Genomic DNA, 15,766 nt, shown 5'->3' with positions numbered 1-15,766 from the left:
TTTAGCACATTCCTTTGATATGCCTACATTTAGGTGCCACTTTATAAGAACTGCCCACTTACCCCCAGATTATATAAATAGCGTGCAAATTTCTGCTTGCAAAATTGCACACTATCCTGAGATGCACATGCAACTAAATTGGCTAACAAGTTAATTAACACCATTCATTGGGGTCTAACAATCAATTCATCAACATATTACATCCCAGTGCCCAACATTTGTCACCAAGCACCGACACTAAAGCTTAGATTCTGGAGATCAACACTGTTGAATATCTCAGACTTCCAGAAGCAAATCATTTCAAACAGAGGGAGTCTTTTCACAAAGCAGCAGTAAGCCCAACACGGGCTTACCGCATGCTAAATCAGAAGTACTACTGGCACAACATGGCTGCCAGCGAAAGTTTTGGCTGGAACATGTGCCATTTCTGGAGCTCTGGAAATGTATTTTTCTCTAACGCGGTGCTAACCCGGTGGTAATCAGCCATCACCGTGCACAGCCTGGTTACCATCAGGTTACTATGGGAGCACTTACCACCACCTCAATGGATGAAAGTATGTGCTCCCTACCACATGGCCACATGGAAAGTGCTATCTTAGCACATGGCACTTTTTTTTTTTTTGGGGGGGGGGGGGGTGGATTTTTACCCACTGCAATAAAAAGGGCCCTGGTATGAGAGAAAAATGGTCCCCACCACTACCACAGGGCCCTTTTTCACAGAACTTTGCCTCCTATCCCATGACTCTTTAATTTTCTCAGGAGTCTCCCATGAGGAACTTTATCCAAAATCTAGATACAGTACATCAACCGGCTCACCTTTATCCACATGTTTATTCACACCTTGAAAGAAATGAAGCAAATTGGTGAGGCAAGACTTCCCTTGGCTGAACCCATGCTGACTCTGTCTTATAGAATACACTTAGGCGAAAATGATTTCCCAACAGATTTTCCAAACACCATATATAGGATCTTCCCCTTAGTGACCGTCCTATTGGTGCCTCCCACCCTTCTTCATTTGCAACCACTAATGAGAAGAGATGGTGGGCTAGGAAGAATTTTTTTTGCAACTCCATATATGTGCTCTGGGCAGCCATACTATTTGCTTAGCCCTGTCTATGGTGATATAACCTAACACTAATTCCCCTTATACTCACCCATGTTGTCTTTTACTTAATATCTCAACCCTTCCCCTTCCACTATCTACATTTGTCTTAGCATGTCTAAAATCTGTGAATAATGGCACCCTCTACCACTTTTACTGATAAGCTATCTAATTCATGTTATTTTACCACAGATCCCATTGTATGCAATGGAACTTAGTTACTAATAACACATATTAATGGTGCTATAAATTGGCCATATGGTAGAAGCTTATTGCACAAAGGAAAATAGACACTTACTTTCCTTTATAGAATACTAGTAAAAAAGGCCCATTTCTGACATAAATGAAACAGGCTCTAGCAAGGTTTTCCTCAGCTCCCCTGCAGCCACCCATGTCCAGCGACCCTCCTCTCACCCTGCAGCCACCCATGTCCAGTGACCCTTCTCTCCCCCTACGCCCACTGCAGTCACCCATGTCCAGCGACCCTCCTCTCTCCCCTGCCCCCCTCCAGCCACCCATGTCCAGCGACCCTCCTCTGGACATGGATCAGCTGTGAGGCATGTTTTCTTTTCCCCGGGTTTTGAAGTTGACATCATAATGGCTATGGTGATGTCAGCCTGATCTACGGAGCCTAGCAGACCAACTCGGAATGAGTCACGGTCCCAGGCAGCAAGTCAGAACGTTAGAGGTGAGAATTATTATATAGGATTAGCCTAACAGTGAAACTATCCCCTGGATTCAATATAAGGCATGGCAAGTAGCACACATGGCGAATTTATGTGCACTACTTTAGTAATGAGCTAATCAGTGATGATAATTTGCAGATAACAACCAATTATCATCACTAATTGGCAATATTGGAATTTATACATGCTTATTTATAGGCATCTCTCTATATAAAACGCACCTCCAACGTTCTAATGAAGCCTCTGTTAGCCAACATTCTAAAGTGAAGGGGGTGAGATCGCATTGTGTCTGCCCCGCCCACGCGTCAAACGTGATGACGTCGAGGGCGGAGCAATGACACTCAACCAATCGCAACGCTCGGCAGCGAAGCGTCAGGGAAGGAGGCGGCGCTCTCGACGTCTAGCCTTCCCTTCGCTGTGTTCCGCCTTCTTCTGACGTCAAGGATGACGTCAAAAGAAGGCGGAACACAGCGAAGGGAAACCTAGACGTCGGGCGCGCCGCCTCCTTCCCTGACGCTTCGCTGCCGGAACCGGCACGGAGGTAAATTTAAAAACAAGAAAAAAAAAAAAAAAACAACCATGTTGGGGGGAGAGAAGAGGGTGGCCACTAAGAACAACAATGGGAGCGGCAGGGCAGGGGAGAAACGACAGCATGGATGCGAAGGGGGGGGGGGGGGGAGAAGAGGGCGGCCCAGGCTGGGACATGGGAGAGAGAGGAGCATGGATGCAAGGGGGGTCATGAAAGGGAGACAGGGGACTTGCTGCAAAAGGATGAATGGAGGCGGCAGGGGACAGAGGAGCATGGATTGGGATGGCAGGGCTCAGGAAGAGAGGGCAATTGCTGGAAAGGGATGAATGGAGGGGGCAGGGGACAGAGGAGCATGGATGGGCATGGATTGGGAGGGCAGGACTCAGGGAGAGAGGGAAATTGCTGGATAGGGATGAATAGAGGGGACAGATGGGCATGGATGGAAATGGATTGCAGGGCAGGCCTCAGGGAGAGAGGGCAATTGCTGGATAGGGAAAAATGGAGGGGCCAGGTGACAGATGAGCATGGATGGGCATGGATTCGAAGGGCAGGACTCAGGGAGACGGGAATTGCTGGATAAGAATGAATGGAGGGGACAGATGGCCATGGATGGATATGGATTGCAGGGCAGGCCTCAGGCAGAGAGGGGAAATGCTGGATAGGGAAAAATGGAGGGGCCAGGTGACAGATGAGCATGGATGGGCATGGATTGGAAGGGCAGGACTCAGGGAGAGGGGAATTGCTGGATAGGGATGAATGGAGGGCACAGATGGCCATGGATGCATATGGATTGCAGGGCAGGCCTCAGGCAGAGAGGGGAATTGCTGGATAGGGATGAATGGAGGGGCCAGGTGACAGAGGAGCATGGATTGGAAGGGCAGGACTCAGGGAGAGGGGAATTGCTGGATAGGGATGAATGGAGGGCACAGATGGCCATGGATGGATATGGATTGCAGGACAGGCCTCAGGCAGAGAGGGGAAATGCTGGATACGGAAAAATGGAGGGGCCAGGTGACAGATGAGCATGGATGGGCATGGATTGGAAGGGCAGGACTCAGGGAGAAGGGAATTGCTGGATAGGGATGAATGGAGGGGACAGATGGGCATGGATGGAAATGGATTGCAGGGCAGGCCTCAGGCAGAGAGGGGAAATGCTGGATAGGGAAAAATGGAGGGGCCAGGTGACAGAGGAGCATGGATGGGCATGGATTGGAAGGGCAGGACTCAGGGAGAGGGGAATTGCTGGATAGGGATGAATGGAGGGGACAGATGGGCATGGATGGATATGGATTGCAGAGCAGGCCTCAGGCAGAGAGGGGAAATGCTGGATAGGGAAAAATGGAGGGGCCAGGTGACAGATGAGCATGGATGGGCATGGATTGGAAGGGCAGGACTCAGGGAGAGGGGAATTGCTGGATAGGGATGAATGGAGGGGACAGATGGCCATGGATGGATATGGATTGCAGGGCAGGCCTCAGGCAGAGAGGGAAAATGCTGGATAGGGATGAATGGAGGGGGCAGGGGACAGAGGAGCATGGATGGGCACACACACACACTCTCTATCACACTGTGTCTCACATACACACTTGCACACACTCTCATTCTCACACACACACTCTCTCACAAACACACTCTCTCTCTCACACACTCACACTTTCACTCTGACTCTCAAACAGTCACTCTCACATACACTCTCCCAAACATACACACTCCGAGGAAAACCTTGCTAGCGCCCGTTTCATTTGTGTCAGAAACGGGCCTTTTTTACTAGTATTCTATAAAGTTGTGTGCGTAAATTCTAATGTGCATAGCTGAAAAGAGGGCATGGCTATGGGAGCAGTGTGGGTGTGTCAGGGGCATTACTTGAATTTATGCGCATAGTTATAGAATTAGGGGGAACTACACCTACATTTAGGCACAAGTATTTACACCTGATTTTCATTGGCATAAATGGCCACACCAAAATATAGGTGTATTTCCCGGTCCTATGCACTATTCTAAACAATACACCTAACTTTAGATACATTATACACAATAGCTCTCGGCATTTTAATCAGAGGCATCTAGATTTTAGATGCCATTTAGAGGATAATGGAAACCAAGGACTTCCATCTCAGAAACAACCAAATGCAAGCCCTTTGGTCATGGGAGGAGCCAGCATTTGTAGTGCACTGGTCCCCCTGACATGCTAGGACACCAACCGGGCACCCTAGGGGGCACTGCAATGGACTTCATAAATTGCTCCCAGGAACATAGCTCCCTTACCTTGTGTGCTGAGCCCTCCAAAACCCACTACCCACAACTGTACACCACTACCATAGCCCTAACAGGTGATGGGGGCATCTAGATGTGGGTACAGTTTGTGTGTGATAGGTTTTGGAGGGCTCGCTGTTTCCTCCACAGATGTAACAGGGTGGGGGGGGGGGGGGCTGGGTCCACCTGTCTGAAGTGAACTGCACCCACTAAAACTGCTCCAGAGACCTGCATACTGCTGTGATGGAGCTGAGTATGACATCTGAGGCTAGAATAGAGGCTGGCAAAAAATATTTAGAAAGATATTTTTTGATGGTGGGAGGGGGTTAGTGACCATAGGGGGAGTAAGGGGAGGTCATCCCCAATTCTCTCCAGTGGCTATCTGGTCATTTCGGGCACCTTTTTGTGGCTTGGTTGTAGGAAAAACATGACCAGGTGAAGTCATCCAAGTGCTCATGAGGGACACCCTTTTTTTTCCATTATGGGTCGAGGACGTCCATGTGTTAGGCACACCCAAGTCCCGCCTTTGAACTTTGGCCATCCCTGCCTTGGAAAGCAGTTGGGGACGTCCAAAATTGGCTTTCGATTATATCGATTTGGACGACCCTGTGAGAAGGACGCCCATCCTCCGATTTGTGTCGAAAGATGGGCTTGCTTCTTTTTTGAAAATGAGCCCAACACACTTTTACATGACCCATTTGTGGGCATGGCCTGGGGTGACATTTGGGCAGAATGTGGATGGAACAGGGAATTCTGTTTCACTATTACATTTTCAATAGTAAGGAACAGGCAATCTCTGCAGGACTCTAGGGAACCTGCCTGTCCTTAGCAACTGAAAATACCATAAATAAGCACTACCCTCCACTAGTAGCAATGCATTTGGAGGACTCCCATTCAGCTTAGAGGGAACAGTGGTGTCTTGTATGTATTGATAGAAACTGCAGCAATTGAACCTGTGCCAGAGGTAGGAGGCCATGGAGTCTGAAGGTGGATCTGTCAGCTAATAAAATCTGAATCCTCAGTTTCTTCAGAGATAGAACATGTGAGGCCATCTGGTAGACCAAAAAGGTCATCTCGTGAAAGCAAGGAATATCCTATTAGAAAGAATTACTATTACTTTTAAAGTATTTATTCTAACATATTGATGAATAAGTACAGATAGCCTTGTGATTCTTCTATATAAAGCCTGGAGAAAATGTTATTAGAATTTTAATTTCCTGAACTGCCAGTTATGTATCATATTACAGAATGAGTCAGTATGCTAGGATGCTTTTTATATTTATTTTTGAGGACAGATGTCAAGGGTGATGTTCACCTGAGGGGGGAAGACATGCAGCCTATGGCAGGGATGCCAAGCCAGCGGTGTACTAGTCTTTGGTGCACGGCTAGGGGATGGGAGTCCCTAGATCCTAGAGTTTCAGGTGTTAAGATAGATGGAAAGTTTATTACTAGTTTTAGTACGTACATCTTACATTTCTGCTTTTTGCATTTTTTAAGTAGAAAAATAGTATGAAAGCAATATTTATTTATTTAAATTGATATCCCGTGTTACAGATACAAATACATCAATAAAATTGTTAATAATTGCATGCTCATTTTTTAAGTTTGAAATATTTTTATTAAATATAGAAATCATGAAAATGTAAAATACTATACAAAACATATGTATCACATGATAAACCCTTATCACATGTTACTTACAACCAGAGCAGTCAGCACAAAATAGTATCTATGGGAAGAATCCTAGAAGAAAGAATGATCTAGTAATAAAGTTGACAGCTGGCGCCCGATTCACCCAATAGTGTTAATCCATCCTGGGATGACCCCATTTCATGCATGGACATGTAGTCTTGCTTTTGCTATGGAAAACAATGGAGAAATGATAACTATAAGTCCCTGCATACAATGAAGTGAACCCAAAATTAGATTAACCCTGACAGGCAAATCTAGTTCCAGTATGAAACCCCTCTATAAAGAGGTTTTCAATAGGACATGGTTTGTGTGCTAAATAGGCTGACATTTTGGTTTATGAGTTTTTGCTGTCAGTTTTGATGAGACATATCTGTGTTCTGAAGGCAGGCTATCAGTAAAATGTCTTTTTCTCTTCCCCATAGTAGCCCATGCTTGGAGGAGGGGGAGGACCTCTCTTGAGGACAGACTAAATAGAGAGAGATTGCTCTGCTCAGGGGGAAAATTCTGTGAAGCTTGTCAAAAGGGCAAGTCACAAATAAAAGAGGAATGAAAAATCCTAAGCGAGTTAAATTCACAGAAGTATTTGAGGGTGTTTTCCTGGGGAAAAGAGGGGGAAATCTTATCAGCTAAAATACTTTCTGCTTTAGACTAATTGTAATTTTTTGTACATTGGGTGTTCGGAAACCTTTTTTTCATCAATTTCAACTCTTAGAGGATACTCGTCATTTTGATAGGGTTACCCCCTTTTTGTTAGAACTTCATTGGCTCCCTGTTCAAGCTTGTTGTAGATTTAAAATAGTTACTATTACATTTAGAATAATACATGGACTAACTCCTAGTTCTATGCCCTCTCTACGTTTGTCTAGTTGTTCATGCACTACAGATTGTATTAATTTTCCTTTCAATTCAAATAAATATGCTATAAACACTTCATATTTCTTTTTCTTATCAAATTGTTAAGTACTAGAAGTCCTTGCCATCAGTACTAAGACAAGAATCTTTTTATTTGAGATTTAGGAAAATATTGAAGAATTACCTATTCAAGAAATATTTATTAGGATGACAACTTTTTATGTTTTATTCTTTCTGATACTGTGCTTAGAAATAGTTTGTTCATTAAGGGGCCCTTTTACTAAAGGGCAGTTGGGCTACCGTCATGCTGGTGCATGCCAAATCGGTCCTATTGCTGGGCTACCGCAGGAGCCCAGCAGTAGTCCCTGTCTCTGCCATGCGCCAACTCTGATACTAGAAAATGCATTTTTATTTTCTAGTGCCAAGGACTTACCTAGTGATATTTGATAGCCATGGTAGCATGGGAGCCCTTATCACCTCCTCAGTGGTTGTTGGTAAGGACTTCCCTGGGAAATGGCTGTGCGGCAAGTGGTTCACTTACTGCAGGGCCATTTCCGTTTTTGTTTTTAAAAAAAGCCTTTTACCCACAGTGGTAAGAGGAGGCCTTGGCGCACAGTGGATCTATGCATCGATGGTGCCACAGGGCCCCTTTTACTGCAGCATAGCAAAAGGGGCCCTTAATTTTTCTTTTATATTTTGCTTTTCAGAGATGACAGCTCTTTTTTTTGTTGTTGTTGTTATCCACACTAAACTGTTGGGTAAGATGTGAAATATAAGACCCTGTATTGTATTAGATTGGAGTAGAAGAATAACCAAATGGTTAGTACAATGCAATGACATAATCAAACCTGATATTTTGGGTGCACCACAGCTGATTTCCAAACCTTTTTCTTTGAAATACTTTGCCTCTTTCCCTCTGAGCTCCTTTACCACAAATTCAAAGCTGGTCTTATGATGCATCTGTTCTCTTTCATCTTTTGATGGGATGTAGTCTTTTTGACCAGGTATTCAGTGGAACAAGTCTGCAACATTTTTCTGTTCATTTATAATGTTTGGTTCTACTTCTTTTTCTTTCCTTTCCTTTAATGGAGTTCTTTTCTTTGGTATTTTGGGTATATACCACTTTGGCATTTTATTATAAAAGGTAGTATATAGCAAATCTCAATAAACTTCTTCAAAATGTCCCTAGAGCGTTTTTAATGAAGTGTGAAATATGAAACTTGTGAAAGCACATGCATACTTATAGGCAGCTAATAATCCACAAATGTGAATTCATCCAGTCTGTTTGCATAAATACTGTATTTGCCTAGATTGATCTTGACTAAGTCATGGAAAATTCACCCTGTAATTTAGTGCCTGCACACATGCAACTATATCCCGGAAGACTGTTAAGCAATACTGGCAGCAGGAACAAGAAAGATGATTTCTCTGGCCCAGATCTCACGCCTTTGTGTTTCATATTTGATATTTTTGTTTGGGCAAGGTTTCCATGAAAAAAAAAATGCTAAAGCAATAAAGACTATGAACTGTGAAGCTGCTGCCAGAGAAGTGCTCTCCTAGGAGGAGTTACAGTGTGTTTACAATGGAATGATAGCTAAATCATTGGCATGAAGACCATTATTATAATGCTAAATAACCTTTTGATGAAGGAGACATTTTTCTGTTTCTTTTACCTGATATACACTCATATGTTTCCAATGGCAAAGGAGAAGGGTGATTCTACAGCACTGCCCTGGGGGGGGGGGGGGGGGGCTTTTTTATGACTATTCATAATACAGTATTAGCCTTACAGTTTATAGGATAGCCTTCAATACTAGGCATATCCAAATGCCATAAGACTGGGACTTTGGTGCCAGCAGTAAGAATAAGTAACAGAATGCAAGGCCCTGGATGAAGTTACCATGAATACAATATTTGTAAAGTGAGAGATATAGGTTTTGCTAGACAGTTTTACTATTTTCTTCCTCATGAATTGATTCTTTTGGAATTTTGACCTCAATTGACCTGTGGAGGTACTCAAGTACAGGTGTGTTGTCCTAAAATTATTAGATCAGCAATAAAGATTCTGTATGGTATGGTTTCAAGAGGATCTGCTGGATGAGAATGAATCATTACATTTTATGTGTGGATGGGACGAGGATGCCTGATGGATGTGAGGGGATGCAACTGTGATCAGGAATAATGTGACTGGTTTTGAGCTGTCTAGGAATAGGAGGAAGGCTGGGGAAATGTTTAGATGCATCCAGTGGTTCCCAAACCTGGTCTTGGAGGCATCCCAGCCAGTCAGGTTTTCAGGGGATCCAAAATAAATATTCATGAGAGAGACTTGCATGCAGTAGAGGCAGTGCATACAAATCTATTCATATGAATATTCATTGTGGATATCCTTAAACCCTGACTGGTTTGGGTGCCTCCAGGACCAGGTTTGGGTATCACTACATTATGAGCGGTTTATGTTTTCTTACTGCTTTTTCCAGGGTTCTTTCTAGAGTGAGGTGGTATAGCTATTTCCTAGCATAAAAAATATTGCTTGTGGAAACTGAGAAGGAAATATCTGTCTGTTGGGGATTTGGAATTCTTGTGGTATGTCAAGGCTATCATAGTATTACAGGAGAGGACACTAATTTGGTAATCTGGAAAGTACATGCCCTAAGTACCCCTATTAAAAAGAAAAAGGTCTTGGGTGATCTTGGTAAGCTTAAAAGAGATGGAGTTTGCCTTCAGGAACCCCACCTTACCTGAAAGCTGACATTATCATTACATGAATAATGCAGTTTGTGAGGTTAAATTTAAGCTAGGTTAGTCAATTTGCATAATAATTAAAGAGCTTTGCATGTGTTTGCATGCCTCACATCTCATTATTATTTAGCTTGTATTGTACAACCAAAATATGTGTTAAAGAAAAATAAAGTACAATTTTGTCATTTATCACGTATTTTTGCAAAAATTGTACATTAACCCATTAACACATTAGTAACTACCCCTTTCAAAATACTAGGAAAATACATGTTTGCTTAAATTAAATAATCCTGTTCTTTTGACTGTAGTCCTTTTTATCTTCATGCCTGCTCAATAAGTGGAACTCATTACTGTATTTCTGGAGCCAAGGCAACAGTTGTGGAGTTCTTAATCAGGTACTCTTTAGTGATATGACCATTTGTAATGATTTAATTAAATTGTAATCCCCTGCTTCCCCTAGTCTTATTCTAAGGTTTTAAGGTGTGAACTGGTGGGATTGCTTCATAATTAATAGCACTGATCCACTGCAATTTTTTTTCTCAATAAAATTATGTCAGTATAAGACAGCCGTGTGATTCAGGACATCCATCAGCCTGTTCTCATTAGCAGTACATTTTCTTTTATTTCAGCTTCTTCCTGTCTGTGGCAACACAAACGTTTTCTTTTTACTTCAATGGATTGTGAGTGGAATATTCAAGTTAGATTTAATCCAATTTATTTTGAAATATGTGGGAAGAGAGCTAATATGTCTTAGATTATTCAAGTCCAAGCAGCTGTCTCAGTCACATGAGGGTAATTCTATAAAGGGCTGTTGATTTTTAGTCATCAAGAAAATGCCTATTTGAATTCTATTCTATATAGGAAAGTAGGTACCTAAATTATTCTATAGAATACTAGTAATAGCAGGGCATATATATTTAGGTACAGTCATTTTCACCAGCCATAAAGCTGACGTAAATGCTTGCACCTAGATTTCTAAATAAACACACATAAGTGATAGTATTCTATAATTTATGTGTGTAATTGTGTGCCTCTCACACACTGGCCAGATTACATGTACTCCCATCTGTATTTTCACCTTCAAACTATGCATCATCACATTTTGGTGACATTGTATAGAATAGAATATCACAGAGACAAGAGTATTGACATTTATGCTCATATGTGCACACATGCATATGTCAGTATTCTGAACATTTGTGTGCATTTTTGCTGTTTAAAATTAGGCACCCTTTAAAGAACTAGGGCTAGATTTACTAAGTGGTACTATGGGCACATTAGCATTTTTAAAGCGCAAAAATAGTTTATGTGTGTTAAACACTAATGTGACCATAGAAATGTATAGGCGCATTAGCATGTAACACACCTTAAATTTACAGGCACGTTAAAAATGCTAATGCACCTTAGTAAACATACCCCTTATTGTCATAGGGGACAATGATCAAGTTGTCACATTGTTGTAAACTTTGTAAGTACTTTTTACTGAAGAGTTTTGTAAAGTGAAATACCCATACGCTTCCATAAGAACATAAGTAAAGACATATTAAATGCGACCAAGGTCCACAAAGCCCAGAATCCTGTCTCCAACACTGGCCAGTCTAGATCACAAGAACCAAAAAGTACAAAAAGTTGATCCAATTTCTCATACATCATGACAAGAGAAACCAATAACTTTTACAACTCAGTCTTCTTCTGAACCTCACTATATTAGGTGCCTTGACCATAGCTTCCAGTAAGATATTCCACAGCTTAATTATTCTCATTATGAATAAAGTCATTTTCTTTGATTTATTTTCAATTACTGGTCCACTGACTAACCACTAGGCTACTCCTCAGATCTTCATGTTCAGAATGCCCATAATACCTGAGATTGTCACAAAGCTTGGTATTCTTTTCTAGTTTCACATTTAGGGGAGAGGGAGGGGGACAATAACCACAGGGAGATTAAGGAGGTGTCATGCCTTAAACCCTCCAGTAGCCAACTGCTCAATCAGAGCACCTTTTTGCACCCTAGATGTGATTGAAACAGGTCTCATTAAGGAATTGCTTCTTTTTTTACTTGGATGTTTCTTCCCATTTGGTTATCACTGTTAGACTTCCTGATTTTGGGCCCTCCCTATTCCCTTCAAATATATGCTCACATTATGCAGCCTTGCTATTTGGACATACTGCACTGTTGGACATCCCTTTTCTGTCTTTCCAAAATCAACATTTTGGATGTTCCAAGCACAGGCTGAATTAACCACAGAAAATCAATGCTTGGCCATGTCCAGCTTCCAGCATTAAATATCCAGGTTAGTGTGGCAGACTGGAAGTTAGTCAGGCACCCACCAGTATTCAGTATAAAGGAAGGACAGCTTGGGAGTTCAAGGCAGCCATTTTGAGATTGGGACCAGCATATAGTAGGCAGGAGTGTATGCAGATTGCTCTTGCCTATGCCCGTTACAATCTCAAAATAGCTGCTATGGGAAGTTGTAACAGCCATATTAACTGTGCAGCTGGCATGGGCAGGAGCAAGAGGGGACCATTCCTGCCATGAATAGGCCATTCCTGCCATGAATAGGCCACTAGACCACCAGGGATTTTTAATTTAGGCCTGGGAGGCTGGCATGAGGGAGTCTATGTCTCTGACGAGATGTGGGCAAACGGGGAGGGACCCATCGTCTGCCATGGAGGGTGCAATAGTTTTGGTTTCAGCAGCAGGATGATTTTGACTGAAGCTAGGATGCTAGGAATTAGGAAAGGGATGGTAAATAAGACTGAGACTATTATAATACTTCTTTATCACTTCAGGGTGAAACCTCACTGACTATTACGTTCAGTTTTGGTCCCCATATCTCAAAAAAGATATAGCGGAATTAGAAAAGGTACAAAGAAGATTGACCAAAATGATAAAGTGGATGGACCTCCTCTCATATGAGGAAAGGCTAAATAGGATAGGGCTCTTCAGCTTGGAAAGAGTCAGCTGAGGGGAGATATGATTGAGGTCTACAATATCCCGAGTGGTGCAGAATGAGTAGAAGTGTATCAATTTTTTAGTCTTTCAAAAATTACAAAGACTAGGGGACACTCAGGGGCCATTTTACTAAGGCACAGGAGGACTAACACATGGGTAGCGTGTGTCCAATTGGCACTACCACCGGGGTAACACATGTACCCAGTGTTAATTCCAATTTCAGCGCATGCCAAATCCCGCAGTAGAAAATAAATTTCTATTTTCTACCATAGGGGCATTCCTAGCAGTAACTGGCAGTGCATCCACATTGGAGTGAGTTGCATGGTTACCGCATGGGTAACGCATGAGTCCTTACTACTAGGTCAATGGGTGGCGGTAAGGGCTCAGGCCGTAAATAGGCATGCACTAATTTTAATATTGGCAAAGGCCCATTCCCGGCCCATAAAAAATAGCTGTTTTCCTAGCCATGGTAAACAATGGCCCAGCACGTACCTAAAAGACACACCTATACTACCGTAGACCACTTTTTTACCACAGCTTTATAAAAGGACCCCGCAATGAAGTTACATGGAAATAATTTTAAAACAAATAAGAGGAAATATTTTTTTCACTCAATGAATAGTTATGCTCTGGAACTCTTTGCTGGAGGATATAGTAACAGTGGTTAACGTATTTGGATTTAAAAACAGGTTTGGACAAGTTCTTGGAGGAAAAGTCCATAGTCTGCTATTGAGACAGACAAGAGTAAGCCAATGCTTGCCCTGGGATTGGTAGCATGGAATATTGCTATTATTTGGGTTTCTGCCAGGTACTTCTGACCTGCATTGGCCACTGTTGGAAACAGGATACTGGGCTAGATGGACTATTGATCTAATCCAGTATGGCTATTCTTATGTTCTAATTTGGCTTTAGAAGCAACCTTATTTAAACAACCTTTATTTATAAATACAAAAATTCTCCCTAGGACAGCATATGTGGAAAGAGTCCCCTAGAATAAATGTAATAATTGATTCTTAGGGAAATATTAAGAAAGCTTTACTTCCTGTTTCTGAGATCTTAATATTAATAAATTGCTGATAAAACATGTGGATGATCTCAGCCATTTTTATTTAATTTATTTGGAGGATGCATAGTTTGTTCCCTGAAGCTTCACCAACTGCTTTCATATAAACAGACAACACAGTTTCTGCTTATTAATGTGTAAGAATTAATACTATGATAAGTTAATGGTCCACTCACAAACATGCTTTTTAACCTCCTTTGATTTTCTTTTTTTCCATAGTAGAGTGATTTTTCTCCTTTCCCACCATAGAGGTTAATTTTATTTATTTGGTATGGTAATCAAATTTAATGTGGACAACGGATTTAGATGTCTTCGTCATCTTTACGTTGAATTCTTCTGCTTAGTGTGTACAGCTGCCAAAAAAGCAAACAGAATTTTAGGAATTGTTAGGAAAGAAATAGAGAATAAAACAGAGAATATCATAATGCCTTTCTATCACTCCATAGTGAGACCATACCTTGAGTATTGTATGCAGTTCTAGTCACCACATATGTAGTGGAACTGGAAAAGGTACAAAGAAGGGTAACCAAAATGATTAAGGGGATGGAATGGCTTTCATATGAGAAAAAGCTAAAGAGATGAGGGCTATCAGCTTCAAGAAGAGATGGCTGAGGGGAGATATAAAAGAGGTCTATAAAATCCTGTAGTGCAATGAATAAGCACAGATTGTTTACTCTTTCAAAAAGTAAAAAAGACTAGAGAAAAATCCATAAGGTTACATATAGTAGTAGAACATTTAAAACAAAAAGGAGAAAATATTTTTTTCATTCAACATATAGGGATGGGTCCTTTAACTAAACTTTGGTAAACACTAATGCTTACTTACCGCAGTTTAAAATTCCTTACCACAGGATGCGCTCAGGTATCTTGCGATAATTTTCACATGAGAGCGTGCTTCCCACGCACTAAAAAATTAGATTTTATTTTTTAGTGCTAGGAGTGGGTTGGGGGTATAAAGTAAGCATGTTCTGCACTAACTGGTTAGGGTAGCTACATTGCCGTGCACTAACACCCAAATTCTATATATGGCGCCTTAAGTTGTATATGCTAATTTGGCTGAATGGCCAAATTGTGCACACAACTTAATTCATTAACAAGCCAATCAGTGACAATAATTGGCAGTTAACAACCAGTTAGCAGCATTAATTGGCTTTAATTGAAATTTACACAAACAACTTTCTAGGTATATTCTATAATGCAGTGCTCATAAATTATAGTGTGCACAGTCAAAAGGGGGCATGGCCATGAGCATGGAATGGACGGGTTGGAGGAATTTAAAAATCCTTGGAGACAGGAGAGGTTCTGTGGGATTGGAGAACGGCGGATGTGGTCCCTCTTCACAAAAGTGGTGATAGGGAAGAAGCTGGAAACTACAGGCCAGTAAGCCTCACTTTGGTTATTGGAAAAGTAATGGAAGCGATGCTGAAGGAAAGGATAGTAAATTTCCTGGAAGCCAATAAGTTGCAAGATCCGAGACAACATGGTTTTACCAAGGGTAAATCGTGCCAAATGAATCTCATTGAATTCTTTGACTGGGTGACCAGAGAATTGAGAGATGTGCTATAGACGTAATCTACTTAGATTTCAGCAACGCTTTTGACATGGTTCCCCACAGGAGGCTCTTGATTAAACTAGACAGGCTGAAGATAGGACCAGACGTGGTGAACTGGATTAGGAACTGGTTGACGGACAGACACCAGAGGGCCGTGCTAAATGGAATTTGATTGGATGAGGGAAAGGTGAGCAGTGGAATGCCTCAGGGATCAGTGCTGAGGCTGATTCTGTTCAATATATTTGTGAGTGACATTGCCGAAGGGTTAGAAGGTAAAGTTTGCCTTTTTGTGGACGATACTAAGATTTGTAACAGAGTGGACACCCGGGAAGGAGTGGAAAG

The 15,766-nt window shown here is 41.9% G+C and overlaps 1 protein-coding gene across 1 annotated transcript in view; it reads left to right on the top strand.

The window, feature by feature from the left end:
• CSMD1 (CUB and Sushi multiple domains 1) overlaps positions 1 to 15,766 on the top strand; it is a 2,896,277-nt gene that overhangs the window by 232,969 nt on the left and 2,647,542 nt on the right. The gene's annotated exons all lie outside the window — the stretch shown is intronic.

Source organism: Microcaecilia unicolor, chromosome 3 (assembly GCF_901765095.1).
Source record: "Microcaecilia unicolor chromosome 3, aMicUni1.1, whole genome shotgun sequence".
In the NCBI taxonomy this organism is placed as follows: Eukaryota; Metazoa; Chordata; class Amphibia; order Gymnophiona; family Siphonopidae; genus Microcaecilia; species Microcaecilia unicolor.
The sequence above is the reverse complement of the archived record's forward strand: the minus strand, read 5'-3'. Positions and strand labels throughout refer to the sequence as shown.